Source organism: Molothrus ater, chromosome 3 (assembly GCF_012460135.2).
Source record: "Molothrus ater isolate BHLD 08-10-18 breed brown headed cowbird chromosome 3, BPBGC_Mater_1.1, whole genome shotgun sequence".
In the NCBI taxonomy this organism is placed as follows: domain Eukaryota; kingdom Metazoa; phylum Chordata; class Aves; order Passeriformes; family Icteridae; genus Molothrus; species Molothrus ater.
In genome coordinates this window covers 59,328,905-59,334,904 of record NC_050480.2, presented here as the reverse complement: position 1 = coordinate 59,334,904, position 6,000 = coordinate 59,328,905, and the positions used below count along the sequence as shown (strand labels likewise).

The following is a 6,000-nucleotide window of genomic DNA, read 5'->3' as shown; positions in this document are numbered from 1 at the left end:
CTTCCCACCCCAGGCGACGCCGTGACCGGCACCCCCGCGCTCCCCTCCCGCGCCGCCGCCCCCGGTGACTCCTCCCTCATCCCTCACGGCCGCGGCCCCGGAGCCCGGCGGGGCGGAACCGGGCGCGCTACAAATCCGCCGCTCCGGCGGAGCTGCGGGCAGAGCAGCGCTGGAGGTCCCGCAGAGGAGGCGCTCCGGCCGGCTGGTCCCGGCGGGAGCGGGGCGCGGCTGCCCGCGCTCTCCCTCGGGGAGCCCGGCAAACTTCCGCGGGAGCGGGAGGGAGAGAAGGAGCCGCATCCCGGTCCCGGGGCTCAGTCCGCCCCTTTCCCCGGCTACCGTCCCGTCCCGGCGCTGCCTGCGGCCAGACTTGCCTAGCGCCCGCGGGGCTGGTCCCGGCTGCCTCCCATCGCCGCGACCGGCAAGCGGGCTGCCCGCCCCCGCCTCGTCCCAGGGGAAGCCAGGGGCCGTTTCCATAGAGATGGGGCCGGAGTGAAACTTTGCTGCGGGCGGGCGGGCGGCGAGGGCCGAGCCCGGGCGGCGCTGAGCGGAGCGGTCGGGCCGGCTGTGAGAGCGGGGTCCGTCCCCTTCCACCTCCGCCGCAGCACCGCCGGGGGCGAGCGCCGCCCGGGCACCCTGCGGAGGAGCCGGGAAAGTTTTGCTCCGCCGAGCCGCCACCCGCCCGCCCACGCCCCCCTGGGCGGCTGCTTGGCGGCCGTTCCCCCGCGGCGGCTCCCGCGGAGCGCTGCTATGGCACCCGCCCGTCGCCGCGGGGCGAGCAGGGGGAGGCCGCCTCCGGCTGGCCCTGCGCTGGCGGCGGGGGGGCGCGCAGCCCCCGGGCGGCGGGCGTCCTCCTCCGGCCGGCAGTGACCGCCCCGGCCCCGCTCCTGCCTGCTCGCCATGCCTGCCCCCGCCCGCCTCTCGCCGAGCACGGTGCCGGGGAAGGGCGAGGGGAGCCGCCGCCCTGTCACTCCCTGAGCCAGCCGCCGCCTCACTGGAGAAGCCCCGTGTCTGACGGGCACGGCGCAGCTCCGCTGCTCGCTGCGCCGGGAGGGCTGCGGGCACCTCGCACCTCCCCACAGGTAAGCGGCGAGGCGAGTGGGGGTGAGTCTGCTCGGGGTCTACCCCTGGCCCCGAACTTCAACCCGCCCGCAGCCGTCACCTCTCCTCGGGAGTGCAGGGGCTGCGCCCTGCGCGTTCCTGCCGGCGGTGCCTCGGGGCACGGGGGGACGCGCCCCTGCCCTCGGCGGTGAGGGGCAGAGGGAGCGGCACCGGTGGGTGGTTCGGTGGGTTTTTCCCTGCCAGAAATGGACTTTCTGCCTCCCGAACGGAGCGGGCTGGCGTGCCGGCGGCCGCCGCGCTCCGCGCAGCTGCTACACACCCTCTTTTGTCTGCGCTGGGTCCGAAATACTTTAGTACCTGCCGTCGCCTGCCCCGCCGGTCGGGATCCCGGCTCGGCACTGCCCCGCCGGGGCTGCCCCCGGGCTGAGCCCCCCGTGCCGCTCCCTCCCCGGCGAGTTGCCCCACTGCCTTTATTTTCACGGGAGCTGGGCTTTCCTTAACCTTTGTTTGCGGGGAAAATGGTGGTGTGCTGGTTATCTGAAAGGATGAGAGACAGATGGGGATAACAAGGGGGTTGCCTGATTCCTTTGCGTGCGAATGTAACTCAGTGCTAAATAAATCGCTCACCGGGTAGACATAATCTTACTGGTGAGGCAGACTTTGAAACAAAAGTACTGCAAACAGCTCGGGTGCATGGCAGATACTCCTGATATCCTACTAACATAAACATTGGTAGTGTTTGCGCTTGAATTCAATACATGTGCAGCTGTTGTGCCGATCTGGAATTGCAGTAGCTTCATCTACTTGACGCTTAATAGTCTTTTGTACGCAGTAGTTATGAAAAATAATACGGGTTTTATTGTTCAAAGGCGAAAGTACCCAGACAAAAGTATTCCTTTAGTGTAGCATTCTGTATAACGTGAACTACAAAATAACCTGTAGCGATGTAGTGGACTTGCACTTCATAACGCTCTTAGGATGTGAAGACTATATTGCTCAATAAAATTCTGTCTGCAAAGGTTTCTCTGGCTTTTCTTGATGCTAGATCAATACACTAGCAACTATTCTGTTATTTTTCTCTAAGTAGATGGTGCAGACTACTATCCATGTGATGGAAAACCAGTGTCCAGATAGGAAGAAGCAGTGCTTTTTTTTTTTTTCTTCTTCCTTTTAGTAGTTTTGGTGCTGCTTTGCAGAAAGTGTGAAAAAAAAAACCCCAACATTTAAACCAGAAAATGATATTTCCATTGTATGTAACTGAAGTTCCTTAATGATGAAGCTAAAGGGTCATTCAGGTTTGGAATGGTTTAGTGTACTTTTGTTGCCAGGAAATGTACTTCTAGATAAATACTTGTTAGAAGATAATTGTAAGATAATTTTTAGTAATTCAAAACATGAGTTGCAATTAGGTGTTTTGTCCTGAAAATAGAAAAACACACTCATGGATAAAGATATGAGGTACTTAACTAGTAATTTGGGAAGTAAAATCATATATAATTTATATTTTGTTGGCATAGAAACATTTTATTTGTTACTCCTTGGTTGGATTGCAACAATGATCCAAATGAAAATTGGACTACTGATGCAATCGTTCAGTACAGTAGAATTACTTTGTTTGATGTACAAAAATGGTTTTGCTCAATATAACCTCACTGGAATTCATTTTTATTGAAGCTTTGTAATCAGATTATAAAAAGTGGGCTGTTGGAATGTAATTGTGTGAAGTATGGACTAAGCAAGCCCTGCTCTGACAAAGGACTGAAAAGTTTGCTCACTCTCAAGCAGGTATGCAGTTCCAACTTCATCCCTAATGATCACCCAAGGTCTGAGTTTGTTGCATGTGGCAGGAGGTCTTGGTAACTTCAGTGAAACTCTTCATTGTCCTAACTGCACTGCTGGACCTTCCCTGGACCAAGCCCTCTCTGTGTGTTCTGCCTCTACTTCCCTGAATGCTGGATCTACAATACAAAACACCTGTGCTGTGTGCAGGTGGTCACCTCAGCCACATCTCATGGGTTGTTTATTCTCTGTTGGCTATCATCTCTCAGGGCTGAAAGGGGAAAATACAAAGTGAAAATTGGTTAAGGAGTGAAGTTCATCAATTCAACAGCAGGAGGAGACTGCTACTTCTTGTGTTTTGTTCAGTAGATTTTAGCAGCCAGAAATCTGAAATGCTGAAAAATCAGTGAAAAGTCCCACTGGAATTACTGAAACCAAAGTTATATAAAATGTATGAAACTTGTTGTCATGAATAGTTACCCATTTTTAAAAAATTAATGGTAGAATCCTCAATCTTGTCTGTAATAGTGGTAGAGATCGTAGTAGAAGGGGAACTTTGTGTCCTAGCTTGTGGTGATGCCTCAGTTTGATTTGGTGCCACTGTTCTTTATAAACAGATCAGTTACTTGTAATCTCCATGTTTGATCTCATGATACTGGAACAAAGAGGTAGTTGCAAATAATTCTCTAGTTGCAAGACAGGAGAGTTATGTAGGAAGATGTGAAACATAAAGACATAGGTGTCTTATGCCAGCTTAGACATCTTAAGGTGTTTCAGACCTTTGTATGAGGCTGGTAAACAGAATCTAAGGAGAGCACTTCTGGAAGGGCAGCTGACAACCATGTAGAATGCTATTGTTTGTATTACAGTTCCATGGAAAAAGCCTCTAAGAAGACCAATCTATTTTCAGAAATCTTGTTAAAAATTCTGATGCTGCCTTATGATGGATATGGGAAGAAATCCCTTGCTGTCAGGATTTAGGGAGGTCCATTTTCAGGTATCTATTTATCAGCAAAATCTTTGTATTGCTTCCTGTGCTTCTGACTGCCATTGAGTCACTCAAGGGTACTAATAAATAGTTGAGGAGTAAAAAATCTTTAGAGAAGTTGCTTATGCTCTCCAAGCCTACTAGAAGTAAATGGAAATTGCAAGTAGTGCTTGAGTTTGTGCTCTAGTTTTGGTTAGCACATTAGTTGTACAACAAAATCACTGTAAGGAAAAGTTTCTGGTTTTCTTCTTCAGTGGGTAAAACATAAGAACCTACTTACCCAGAGATTGTGTGGGTTAAGTGGACTGTTGACTGCATGGAAGGGTGAAATGCTGACAACATAATTGAATTAAACTACTGAGCAGATGTTTTAAACTGCTGTTGCTCTGCCCACTAGTTTTACTAGCTCCTCAGTGTCCACTTGTTGTGGAGTGTGAGAATAAGCACTGTTCTAAATTTTCATGCTGGGGCTTTAGTCTAGCTCTAAAGCAAGATGTTACTCTATTCCATCATTACCTATTTCCACATCAGACAATTCAGTACGAGGTGCATATATATATATATATATATATATATATATATATATATATATATATATAACTGCTCTTCAAATAGGTGAATCTTGCCAGAGGGAGCCCAATTGACCTCATGACAGAACTTAGTACTGAAATACTGATATTATATTGATCTCTTAGTGTAAATGAAATTACATTTTCCTTACCAAACTTCCCTACATGATCAGTGATTTTAAAGGACATGATTCATAGATGACTTTTAAAAATCAAGTTTTTCTTTTTTTTGCACAGCTAGCCAAATGGGATGGATAACCTGTAGTACAGAGCTACTTGAAACCTTTTATCTGCAGCAGGAGCAGAACATGCTTGTGGTGGTTTTAAAATTATTCTGTGTCCAGAAGACCTGAGAAAGAAGGATGTTTATCCTCAGTCATTTCCTATATCCATCAGTGTTTCTAGTTGGGGAAAGTTATTATTCCTTTTTCTGCATGTTTTAGTACCTAAAAAAGTGTGACAGCGTGGTGCAAAGCCACCTAACCAAAACTAGGCATCTGAGGAGCATTGCAAATGAGATGTAATGATGCAGCAGAGATTTTCAGGAAAATAAAGCAATACACTACCTTTTTGTGTATAAAGATTCTGAAAGGTCTTATGGGAAATGTAAATGGTTTTCAGTTTACTCTCTTGTCTTACTATATCAACATCTTATCATTTATATACCACTGGAATTGTTCCTGCTGTTGGAAGTGTGGCCATTTTCCTCCGATTTAAATAAGTAGAAATGAAGGAGATACTTCTCTAAATTGTCTTCTGATTTTTCCTCACTAAGCTGAATGATGAAGCTCTTACTGAATCAGGAAAAACAAGATTTTGTCAGTATAATGAAGAATCCTTTAGATACACTCAATAATAATCTCAAGAGATGTAAAATATAGCATAGGTTACTTTTCATAGGAACTAGTTTAAAGACAAAGAAGCAAAGAGGAAGAATCCCTTTTTATAGGAACTTGTTTTTTCTAGTTGCTGTTTCACAGATACAGTTGGGCTGAGCATCCCAGTGTTGTGGTTTTGAAACCCATTGATAAAAAGTGCTGAAATTTGAGTCAGTTGAAACTACAGTCACGCTGACTGTGAAATGGGAAGAACGTTTTTGACAAAGCATTGATACAGTTGGATGCTAATAGCCTACCAGTTCTGACAATTGGTTAGTTTCACTAAATTCTTTAAGTAGTAGAGGTTTGGGCTTTGATACCTATGAGTCTGTAGCATTAGCTCAGAGAGTGAATGTGATATCAAACCAAGTTTTTTAGAGCTTTTCAATAGTAGTCATACTTCTTTTTTCTAATAAAGGGAAATTTCCAAAAGTAATTTTCTGTCAATTTAAACTACTGTAAAAGCACATTAATTAGAAGCCTGTTATAAATGCCACTTAGAATGTTGAATTTGGTGTCATAGTGGTCACAGTAATACAGGGTTTTTTCACATTCTCCATCTGAATGTGTCTGAATAAATCGCTCTGCTTATCTGTAATCAGTTGCACATTGTTGAAGAATGTGTTTGTATCTAGTTAATTTTATCACTTCCATTTTGTTATGTATTAAATGAGGAAAAAGTGCTATTATTTGTCCATCCATCTGGTGTAAAATTGTTGCTCAAAAT

The 6,000-nt window shown here is 46.9% G+C and overlaps 1 protein-coding gene across 2 annotated transcripts in view; it reads left to right on the top strand.

The window, feature by feature from the left end:
- Positions 1–500: 500 nt before the first annotated feature.
- Positions 501–6,000, top strand: part of TMEM200A (transmembrane protein 200A) — a 53,190-nt gene continuing 47,690 nt past the window's right edge. Inside the window, exon 1 of one of the 2 annotated variants that reach the window (XM_036404570.2) lies at positions 501–1,079. The gene's annotated coding sequence lies outside the window, so the exon portion shown is untranslated. The remainder of the gene's footprint in view (positions 1,080–6,000) is intronic. The other variant, XM_036404571.2, reaches the window with a different exon arrangement.